Source organism: Coptis chinensis, chromosome 9, assembly GCF_015680905.1.
Source record: "Coptis chinensis isolate HL-2020 chromosome 9, ASM1568090v1, whole genome shotgun sequence".
Lineage (NCBI taxonomy): Eukaryota > Viridiplantae > Streptophyta > Magnoliopsida > Ranunculales > Ranunculaceae > Coptis > Coptis chinensis.
The window spans coordinates 76,342,380-76,354,575 of NC_141464.1; the positions used below are offsets into that span (position 1 = coordinate 76,342,380).

At 36.2% G+C, this 12,196-nt stretch overlaps 3 pseudogenes across 2 annotated transcripts; 1 reads left to right on the forward strand and 2 right to left on the reverse strand.

Moving 5' to 3' along the window:
- The first annotated feature begins 30 nt into the window (after positions 1-30).
- On the forward strand, positions 31-2,361 carry LOC147478159 (superoxide dismutase [Cu-Zn] 1-like; annotated as a pseudogene). Its single transcript, XR_015207233.1, has 5 exons — positions 31-965; positions 1,248-1,279; positions 1,389-1,464; positions 1,892-1,945; positions 2,072-2,361. The product of XR_015207233.1 is annotated as a superoxide dismutase [Cu-Zn] 1-like (transcript).
- Positions 2,362-7,833: 5,472 nt separating this feature from the next.
- Positions 7,834-8,559, reverse strand: LOC147478160 (protein DOG1-like 3 pseudogene; annotated as a pseudogene).
- A 1,821-nt stretch (positions 8,560-10,380) lies between these two features.
- Positions 10,381-11,987, reverse strand: LOC147478161 (protein DOG1-like 1 pseudogene; annotated as a pseudogene). Its single transcript, XR_015207711.1, has one exon. The product of XR_015207711.1 is annotated as a protein DOG1-like 1 pseudogene (transcript).
- Between the last annotated feature and the right edge of the window lie 209 nt (positions 11,988-12,196).

The window sequence follows — 12,196 nt, forward strand, 5'->3', positions numbered from 1 at the left end:
AAAATAACAACAGCGTGTTAACTGTTAAGGGGGTAAAAGGAAAAGGAAGTAAAACCAAAATGCCAGATGGATGATTTTGCTGTATTTTGGAAGTAATCCACTGTTACAATTTTTTACCTTGGTAAATATCCTGATCCAGAATGAGGGTTTGGAATCTCTGTATACTGTGATGTGCAAGCTAGGACGCTCCTTTAAATTCTTTTGACTTTTTTCGTCATATTCATATGTGCTAATGTGCTTGTGCTTACTACGTGTCTCACCTTCCCTTTTGAACTTGTACTGATACTACATGTTGCATTTTCGGATAATTTCTCTTAAAGCGGTGTTCTCAGGTATCTCACTTCTCCTGTTCCTTTTCGTTTTTTTGGTAAGATTGACTCTTGAAAATTACATTTGGAGAATAGATTCCATTTATTCTTTTGGCTTGAATTTTAGCTTGATATGCAAGCTAGGAAGCTCAACTTTTTCCTTACTATATATACTCAATTTAAACTTTCTTGATTCTAAATTTGGTACTTCTTGTTTCAATGGATTCAAATACTTCTGAATTATTAGATCAAGGGTCTGTATTCTTTTTTGCAATAGTATTTCTTGTTACTATTAATTAGTTTCTAGTTTCTTGATCAATATGTTGTTGTATGTATTTACTGTCTTTCGCGTGTTCATAACTATATAGATAATTTTCTTCCTTGTACATATATGTACTGAATAGAAAATTCTTGTATAGATCAAAGATAAAAATGGGAAAAGCTATTGCTGTGCTTAATGGTAGTGAAGGTGTGAGTGGCACTGTCAAGAAGTCTCTTATTTCAGCTAAAATGAGGGGGTGTTGCATTTTGTTTATCTTTTCTTGATTGTTCAATTTGAAGGTCCTCATTTCGACCCAGATGGCAAAGAGCACGGCACTCCTGAGGATGAAATACGTCACGTTGGTGATCTTGGAAATGTCGCAGCTGGTTGGGATGGTATTTTTATTTTTTTGAGTTGCTTTGTGTTGCTCTGCTGCAGTTTCTCTCATCTTGGTCATCACTGTTCCCATTCATATGATTGTTGGTAATCTTGCTGCTATTGCTGAGTTTATAGCAATAGAATACGTAACTGGGTACAATTGCTTTTGAATGTGAAATACTCATTAACAAAGTCAGACTTCATTGCAATTATAATTACAATACTCAGTGGTGGCATTCTCATAATCATTGAAGCAATGAAGAATTGAGTAGTATAAATAGATTGGTCGCATGTTTCAGGTGTTGCTGAATTCACCATAATTGACGAACAGGTTATATATCTGATCTTTCTCTCTTCTTGCTCATTTTTACTAGTAATGCACAAATTTCAGATAGTTATACATAAGCAGGTTACAGAATAACCGGTCCTCAATGTTGTAGATTTCTCTCATTGGTCCGTATTCCATTATTGGAAGAGCTGTTGTTGTGCATGCTGACCCTGATGATCTTGGAAAGGGTAATTTCACCACATTTGAATTTCTATATCTTCAACAGCAAGTAAGTGCGGGTGCATGTGTGTGTGTGTGTGTGTTTGGCGGGGTCAGGGGCGGATGCAGGATTCACCACAAGGAGGGGCTACTGGTCTTAATTGTCACTGCTATTTGGTTTTTGACTTTTGGGGGGTATAATTCATGAATAGTGACAACTATATATGTGTTTTTTTTGGGGGGCAAAGTTGGGGGGGGGAAGCAAATAGCCCCGGACAGCCAACTCATAGATCCGCCCCTGGGCGGGGTGAGGGGAAGCAAAAGGTGTTCAAACTCCTAATTATGAATACCCCTTTGGTAATATATGAATATGTGCCTCTTCTATGACACAGTCATTGTTTCATGTTTCCTACACGATACTGCTTGTATTTACATGTGTATTTTCATCTTTCCCAGGGGGTCATGAACTCAGCAAAGTCACCGGAAATGCTGGTGGGAGGGTTGCCTGTGGTGAGCATATTGTTGCTCTTGCTGCATCTAAATCTGCCTGCGCCCAACTTCTAGATCTTGTTATCGTATCAACTAAGTTTCACTGGTTTGATTATGTTTCTAATATAGGTATTTATCTTTCCTCAGGTGTTATCGGCCTTCAGGGATGACCTCTTACTTAACCGTGAGAATCTCACGGTTAAACATTTTAGTGGTTTACGTTAGTTCCAAGTAACAAGGTGTTGTAAAAATCTCGAGGAATAAAGGAGTTCAGTGATTGGGGTAGAATTCCGTAGCATTAGGGCTGGTCATCGAGCTACCCGAAGTCGAAGTTTTGCTATACTCGAGCTCGACTCGCACATGCAGAAGCTCAACTCGAACTCGCATTCGAGCTTAATATTGAAGTTCAAGCTCGACTCGGCTCGACTCATTTTACACCTCGACTCACTTCGAGTTCGAGTTCAGTTATGTTCGTTTGAACTCGAACTCGAAAAAAAATGTATATAAAACATTAAAACTAGTATAAATTGTAAATTATAGTTGGGTATAAATTATAAAATGACGTATAAATTATAAATTATATACTACCTATGGTTTATAAAACGAGTAGCTCGCGAACTACTCAAGCTCGACTCAAGTAGTTCATAAGTGGCTCGCGAGCTATTCGAACTCGAACTACTTGCTATCTAGAATGAGTTTTAAATTAAGCTCAAACTCGACTCATACTTTTGTGTGCGGATTAGTTTGAGTCGAGCCTTCGATGAGCCAAGTTCGAGTTACTCACAAATAGCTCGAGGGAGCATTATATTGAAATAATAGACATGTAACATACTTATACTTGTAGTTTGTGCACTCTATAGCATATTAGTTTACGAATACTGCTTTTTTACCCTCTTCACCATTACAAAGGGTTCTTGTACAGAGGTCCAATGTTAGTTAGTAAAATTGTCGCCAAAATAAACACAAAAATAACCAAAGCCAATTATATCTCTCCTATTCTTTTACACCGACCTTCTTGGCCTGGTTTGGAAGGAGCTGTGGTTTGGTCTTTTGGATCTCAAGAGGGGTAATACTAGTACGTGTGGAGAACGAAATGAGACTTGGAACTGCAGGACTATTGGACAGAATACCAGAATAGAGATCGTGAGAACATGCATGTATGGTGAACAATTGATCAAACCTGCATAGTCTAGTGACAATTCCCGGGAAACCAAATAGGTAGATCGCAGAAGCTTGGGTAAGAAGTGACACCAATCATTGGAACTTGCTCAGTGAGTGATCCAGATGAGTTTTGAGATACATTTGAGAAGCATAGTAAGGTTTCTTGGTCTTTCGTTTCCAGCAAATATTCGGCCAGGCATGATGGTCTATGACATTGGCTCCATGCGTGAACATGTGATCATTGACTGTCACATGTACGTGACCATCAACAAAATCAACAGGATGCCTGCTCTGTTAAGGTTGTATTCCGGTTATCGACAACAAAGGCACCACTTAAGTCCAATACTTCACAACTTCACTTACCTTTTAGAGGATAGGGACTATGACTTTTTTTACCATAAAGCAAGGCCCAAAATATCGATATTGATAAATATATTGGTGTATCTAAAAATTGATATATATCAGATATATTTATTTTTTTGGTAACCAGTCCAAACTATTTAAAATATCGGATATATCAGAAATATAATATCGAAAATATTGAAAATATATTAGAAATATCAGATTTATATTAAAAAATAGTCAAAAAGTCAATTGATATATATTGTAAATATCAAATATATCGATTATATCGGAAATTCCAATATATATCGGAAAAAAAAAGTTCTATTTCGGTGGATATATATCGAAAATATCGATGTTGGGATACTAAAATACCAATATATATCGGCGATATTTTGATCCATGCCATAGAGTATGAGTGGGTGAAGTGAATTTTATACAAAATTGGGCATCAAGTGAATTTCATACAAAATTACCTAAATTAAATGGTATTTCAAAATTTTGTTCCCGTGATTAAATGATACCTCACTAATATGCAGCAGCCACTTATTAGAAGCACTTTTGCAGCATAAACTTACTACAAACAATTTTACAGCTTACTACAAACACTTTTGCAGCAGCAACCTATTACATGCATTTATGCAGCAGCCACTTATGCCACGCACTTGCATCCCCCCAACTGAATAGAAATGGGATAAATGTGGCACAGAAATGAATTATGGCGCAAACTTGACATGGCCTTGTAGTTGATTGAATTCTTCAATCTCCAAATTCTGCATTCTTCAAGTTCTTTGTTTGCCGCCTTAAATAGGTGTTGGCCTCTGGAGCATCTTTCTTTTTGTTCAAACCCAAAGGAGCCCATCAAATCCAATTTCCAGGTTGGACACTGGACTGTCCCCAATTTCCTCATCGGCTACGTATTTGTCATCTGATGAATCTACAAATGGCTCCAACAAATCCGAAGACCTTTCCGATGGAATCCCGTAGTCCTTGAGAACACGAGAAGAGGCAGTAACAGTTGCTTCCCGTTCCAAAACAACAAGGAAGTTGTCTTCAAACTCAAATACTAAATACTTGGTTGTGCATGCTAGTGAAGTCATGGATAAAAAAGAGGATTAGAATTGTTCGGCAGAGAGAGAGAGAGAGAGTGAATTCATTGTTCTTACAGTCAACAATATACGCTAGATGTCTTATATTCTTTATTTGGATCCCATTGAACTTCAAAATCTGCAGTTGCTTCCACCGTTAGTTTTCACATATAGAATGATATCCTGTATAACTAGGCAATTCAAAATCCAACTTCAAGACACAGATCCAATGACTTGCCTGCTGATTACCCATATCCTCGTATCCAATGTTTAATTCATTTAGAATGTCAGTTTAAATTATCGTCAGTTGTGGTATATATATAGTGTGTCGTCAGAGTCTGAAGAGTAATACTGTAGCTCCTTTACAGAAGTACCAGTCGGGAAAGAAGCAGTCTTTAAGTTATGGCGTTGTATTTTATCTCTCGAGTTACATATAGAACGAAGTTTTATTTATTAAGTAGACTCTATGTAGCAAATATATTGTAGTTTCATTCCAAAGTTGTCATTCTTATGTAAGAGCTTTTCCTAGAAGTTTGAAAATTATTTGTTCATACGCTTGCCTTTACATGTTTTTGATTGCATCATATATTATAAATGTATAATAGAATGGAGTGTGCTTTGGTCCATAGAATCAATATAACCATCGGCAAAGCAAATCTATACTTAGTGCAATAGCTGGATGCCCGGATATTTGATTTATCTTTAGCAGTAATTTATTTCTTTAATACGCAGCAACACTGCAACATTTTCACATTAATATTTGAAGTCTCAGCCTAGGTAAACATCACCGTGATGTGCAGCAGCTTTAGTTATTCTATATTAATATTGTGGCTTTCTTTCCTTGTTCTTCAAGACATTTTACTTTCACTCCTTTGGACTTGGAGTGAAGAGCAGTGAAAGCAAAGTTTGTTTATTAGTTGTATTGCTTTCTGACTTTCAATATCTGGTGGGCTCGGGTTGACCTGACCAACTATGTGTTTGTGTGTGGTGGACCGTGTAACATTTTGTATAGATTTTTCGATTTAGGGAAATATGAACAAGGAGGTGGATTATCTTGGTGATGGTGATGTTGTTTAGTGGATTTTGATTCTGATGTTGAACATCATTGATTGATTAATCTTGTCTATTGATGTTGAGCTTCATGAGGCGGTGAAATATAATATTGTTCATTACTTATGAGAATTGGCGAGGTAGCATAGCTGCACAGGCACTTGTTTAATTGCTTGGGCCTAATAAAAAAAGCCCACGCACCACTTCAAAAACCCTTGAGACTGTTGAAAATGTCAAACTACATATTTTGGTGGTGATGGATGATTGGTGAAAGACTGAAGATGATTTTCATCAAATTACAATATTTGGGGTGTTGACACACCTTTTTAGGTAAACCTATTATCCTCAAAGACCTGCCGGATTCTGGCCCAACTCTTCTTGACCTCGAGGTTAGCTCTCTTTTTTCCCTAGTTCTCCTATCCTGAAATCAAAATAGATTGGGAGAATTGTTTCCCTTTCAAATCATCCAATCCATCAATAGAATCCAAATTAAACCATCAGGCTCCCCTGATCATATTATTTGGCCTCTTATTAAGAATGGTTATCTCACTGTTAAATCAGCATATGTATTTCTTACTAAGCAAGACAATATATATTTCTCCTCCTCTTTCAACCATTTGTCTATGAAAAAGCTATGGAAGCATCATTTAGATGCTGCTACTCAGCTGTTTATATGGAAATTATACATAGGTGGACTTCTTATGGGGGATGTCTTACATAAGTTCAAATTCAAAGGAGATATAACTTGCTCCTTCTGCCCCAAAGATGTATTGAAACTGCTTCTCATGTTTTTTTTTCCTGTAAATGGGTTAAGATGATGTGGTATGTCTCAAATGTCATGCTGGATATTAATGCTCACTCTGATTGGGAAGTTAAAGATTGGGTAAATCAGTTCATCTGCTGGTGCTCCTCTAAGAATGAAAATATATGCAGAAGAGGATATATGTGTCTCCATCTTTTATATGAACTTTGGCTGGCCAGAAATAAAGTTAGGATGGAATTCAAACCTATATATATATTTGAAATACATTTTGAACTTGTCTGATATGAAAAGAGAAAGAAATAGTTCTGCTTTTCTCTTTATCTCTTATGCTGTTCAACTTTTATCTTTTAATATTAACTCTTGGTTTCCACCCTCCCCTCCATGGATTAAAGTTAATTTTGATGCTGCTTTTGACAGATCTCACTTTAATCATGTTTTTGCTTGGATTAGTCCTCACTTTAATCATGTTTTTGTTTGGATTAGTCGTACTGGGAATGGTTTGGCACCCTCCATGTAATCTGGCATGTGGGCTCTATTTTCAGATTTAAAATAAGAGCTGTTCCTCCATGTAATCTGAGTTATGTGGGCTCTATTTTCAGCCTTTAAAATAATAGGGGAGGGTAGGCCTTAAAATAATAGGGGGATGGTTTAAAAAAAAAAAGCCACTATTGTTCTAGAGATGAGTATCTGAGTTGGCACTTGACACCAAGCATAATGCATTTGTTTGACCTAACATTGGATATGAACAAGGTAATAGGTAAATCAGGTAAATGTAATACGTAAGATTTTCTTACTCACAATCTGCGTTAAGTGGATGCACATCATTCAATTCCCATTTCTGACCCCAACCATCAGACCATTTTATTGTACATGTATCCCATATGGCCATATCCCCATCAGGCTAGGCCTTTGCGCCATAGAATACTAAGGACCTTTAAGGCCAATCCTACTTCCTAATATTGTGGTCATTTAAAACCTGTGCGTGTGACATGATAGGTGCTAAAATGCTATTTAATCAGATCCTCATTCATAACTCATAAGGTTCTTGGACTGGCCTTCAAAGCCTCCCCAATGAGGCCGAAGTTCTTCTACCAATGCATGCTAAATTGTATTACTCACTACTGTCCAAATCCAGCCTCTGAGCATCTTTTATACAACAATGAGCCAAATCATGATACAGGGAACAGGGGTAATGTATTGGGGATTTGGAAGCCACTCGATCAAGAAAAACAACCCAGCCACATTCTAATTTACATTTACCAGCACTACACCAAAAGGTAGAAGACTTTTTAGAAACATTCTAATTTTACATATGACATATAGTAACATAAATTCTCCAACTACAAAATTATCTCAAAACTCTTATACCCCTGTTATTTGTTAAACCAAAATTTTCAAAATCGTTGGTCTTTTGTTTTTCTTAGGAATATTTTTTTATGCAAGAAAAGTTAACCAGAAAAAGAAAAAAACAAGGATTTTGTTAGCCATTTTCAAGTACTCCCATGCTAATGCGTCCTTGTTTTGCAACATTCATGTATCGATAGTTGAAGCTTTTTTCCAGCCAAAAGAAACTCAACTGTTTGCGTAGTGGTCAAAATATGGACCAGCTCCTTCATAGTGTTTAGCCTCAGCTTATCAGCTCCCTCCAAAATACTCACCAAAGCCACCTCATGTGAGTCAAGCGCCTGATGCAGGTCACTGTTTGACTCACAGTATTGAGTCAACTCACTTGCCATCTGAACTAGTGTTTTATGACCCATTTCCTCTTGCATAGTAGCCATCCGACTCGACATCTTATCTTCATCTCGAATAGTGTTTAATTGTAGATCATTGACAAGACCGAGTTGCGCTGCTGATAACTCACCCAAGTTTCCTTTCCTTACACCTTGTAAAAACTCATCGAGTTGGGACTCAATGTCTATACCTGAAAGAGTGTAAATGAGTTGGATCAGTACAGTGGGTCTACACCCACCGATCCAGAGGTACGTGTTCTCAAACGAACTACACCAAGTGGGTGAGAAAAACGAGCATGGGTTTGATCTAGCCAAAACAAGACGTTTCTCATTATATTCTTCATAGTGTTTGACACATGTTTCGACAAGGTGGCAGAGTTTCACCTTGTCTTCAACATCTTGGTTTATTTCATGTGTGAGTTGTGTGATTTCTTGTTCTTGTTGATCCATCCAGTTTTGAAAATAACAAGTGAATTGAGTTTGCTCATGTTCTGCCATTTGACGAATAATGGTTATGTGATCGAATAACAACGGACGTGATAGTAGTGTTTATAGTTTGGAGTTTGGACATTTCTTTCCAGGTGCATCAGTCATCAGTGCATGTAGATTGTAGAGAATAATTAGGAAAGTACTTTAGTTTTGGCTCTTTGTGTAGTTTGTCTTAAGCGGATAAATTGGAACTAGTTTTGGAAGTATTCATGGAAAGCAAAATGACAAAGTTACTTTTCAAGTTTCAATGAGAGGAAAGATATTTTGTTAGAAGATTAATTGATTCTTTATAAAAAAAAAAAAAAAAAAAATAATTAATTCCCAATGTATATCCAAACATCCGACTTCAAACTTTCAAACTTTTTACTGCTTTTTCGTTCGAATTATGCAACCCAAGGAATGGTGTTGAATTTTTCATGTTCTTATCTACACCGCAGTATCGAACAATCTGCTTGGCGGTAGAAGCAAAGCAATCCTTGAAGTCTTGAACGCTTTTAATTATGCCTGTTGTAAAACTTTGTTATAAAAAGCTTACGAAAACTCGCATAGCATTGTGCATTGTGCAAGGAATTTGGCCAAAAAAAACGCAATAAAATGCACTTTGTACATATTTACATAATATAGTCCCAAATTCGGGATTCAGCAAGGCTTAAATTCAAGTTCAATTCGGTAAAAAAATAAAATAAAGTGTGAAAACCATAACAAATTAAAACATTCAATAGTTGTGGGCAGTGTGTGCTTGACTGCTTGTGTATCTTAAATGACACTTTGAGTTTATGTTAAATTCAAGACTTTTAAATATATTGGCAAAATCTTGGTGTTCCTCTACAGCTATTTAAAATTGTGAGTATAAATACCTAGAAAATACATGTAAAGAATCCACATTCAAAGATTGGAAAAATTGTTAAAAGTTGGTGAAATCGAGAAAACTCCTGATTTTACTGTGTTTTTACTGTTTATTCATTTTAAAAATCGCTAACAAATAAATTCGAAAACTATTTAGTTCTTACATTTTATTAAAAAAAATAAGAGACTTTTGTGACTATCCATATTAGATTTGCAGTGTTACTTTACCATGTGATATGCAATCGATAGATCGTTATCAACTTTCGTATCTACTTTTGGAGTACATATAATTTGAGATTAAGGACATTGGTTCTCTCTCATACTATTTAGATATAAATCACGACAGATCCGTAGTTCAAGATTTTGGAATTTCGATAAATCCAAAAACCGGAATTCAGCCCTTTATTCCATTATATTTCGAGTACATTCTAAAATTTATATTTTTTCGACTCTTAATCTAGAATTTTAAATTTCTCAAAAACCGAAATATTAAGCAGAATTCCAAAAATTTCGTCAAAATCATGAACATGTATATATTACAATATAACAATACAATATTTTGTATTATGGTTAGAAGTATAATTCAAGCAATTTTTTGGATAGAAAGTTTTTTTTTTTCTTCATATGACTACACTATATGATAGCCGGATTATCAAAACCACACTTCTCAACCGAATATACTATTTCTAATCTTTCATGTTTTACAATTTAGAAACACCTTCCTCAATTATTCTAATAAATTCCCTCCGTTTTAAGTAATTTACAAAAAACTCTATCACCTTACTAAAATTAGAATTAGTTTTCATATTATTTAAAATAATCCCTCCTAATATTTTTATATTGTTTTTTAAAAATGTTTAAACAACAGGTTTAAAGATTTGAAAAAAACCAATACGTAGCACGGTTCGCATACTTGTTCATATATATGATACACACGCTTAACATGTTCATCTAGCCATCTACGTTAAACCTAAAATATTAAGGTAGTAGAAATAAATAAAATAAAAAAACAAAGTAGTTATCGAGACAAAAATAAAAATAAAAATAAAAACAAACTAGGCCCAGTAATCGGCCCACACTTTTAACATGAAGCCCATAATTTAATACGGAAAAAAGGGCCTCCACCCAACGATCATGACAAACATTTCTGAACGCACATAGCCTAGTAACAAGCAGTCCATAGCATAGGGAACGGCGGAACTACATTACTACCCCAGCAAACAAACAGTTGTTGCCTTCTGATTTTATTAAGTACATTCTCACACCAACACTTAGTACAAGATATGCATCTGTGCAAATTTCGAACATCTTAGGTACATACTAAGCCTCGAAAATTGCACAGATGTGTATCTGGTGGGAAGGGGCTACTGCTGGAAGTATTCGGTAGCCATTCTGTTGCTCCGAAATAACTTCTTATTGTCTCGTACCCGTCCTGGAGTATGAACGTGATTTTGTTGAAGATTTAAATGTGTCCACCTTGTGACGTTGATGCTCCCTTCTCCCTTTTATTGCACCAATGATGTATAGATAGATGAAGCTTTTTACCAGCTATCAGAAACTCAACAGCTTGCAATATTCTCAAAATGTTAACTATCTCTTTCAACGTGTTAAGCCTCAGTAGATCTGCTTTTTCCAAAATATTGGACCAAGCTAACTCCTGTGAGTCAAGAATCCCATTCACCTCCCTATCTGAGAACTCAGCAGTTTCTTGACCATACTTACTTGTCATCTGAACAAGTATGTTATCAGCCATTTCTTCTTGCATGCTCGCCATCTCAGTCGATAAGTTATCTTCATTTCGAACAGTCCTTCTCTGAAGATCCTCAATGAGGCCAAGTTGCTCAGCTGATAACTCACTTAACTTTCCTTTCCTTACACCTTGTAGAAACTCACCGAGTTGTGACTCAATATTTGAACCACAGAGTGTGTGAACAAGTCGAATATACAGAGAAGGTCTGCAACCAGCGATCCATAGGTACGAGTTCTCAAAAGAACTACACCACGACGGGGAGAAGAATGACGAAGCATTAGATCGAGCGTAAGCAAGTCGCTTTTTATGGTACTCTTCAAAGTGTTTGATGCTTGTCTCCACGAGAAGTCGTAGCTTTTCGTCCTTGTTGAAGTCTTGGCTCATTCCCTGGACAAGTTGTGTGAGATCCTCTTCTTGTTGAACCATCCAATTTTGAAAGCAACAACTGAATTGAGCTTGCTCATGGACTTCATGGTTTGCCATTTCCAAAAGCTAAATGGCTGTGTGAGTTTTTTTTTTTTTTTTTGGTGGAAAGTTTGTATGGAGAATGGAGTTTCTCGTGTTTATAAGCAAACTATGTGGCCCACCGTCAAGCCAAATATTTCATTGCATATGATGATAGCACGCATCTCGAAGTTTGATGTACCACTAGTTGGAAACTGGAATGAACAAGGATATTTTTAGGCCCTGCTTAGCACATAGAAAACTTGTGCTGTGTTGTAGTTTCTTACAATTTTCTTCAAGTAAAAAAGAAAATGTCAGCAAATGAATTTTGAGGACCTTAACACTAGTGGAATTTTTAACGAAGCTTGGGGTTAGGCAGACCCCTAGCGGCATTGAATCCTCGCTAGTGATACGATATATATAGGAAGGAACATGTGCCATTTTCAAATTCTCGGCTTTTTTCCTTGGGCTTGGTTTAGTAGAAAATGAATCTCCGGTTTTGAAAATATCTAAAACAGAGGAAAAGTGACAAATCATGTTTTCGAGTTTCAATGATAAATACTTTGAGCTGCTTATAATTTGCTTAATAATGACAAAATAAGAAGA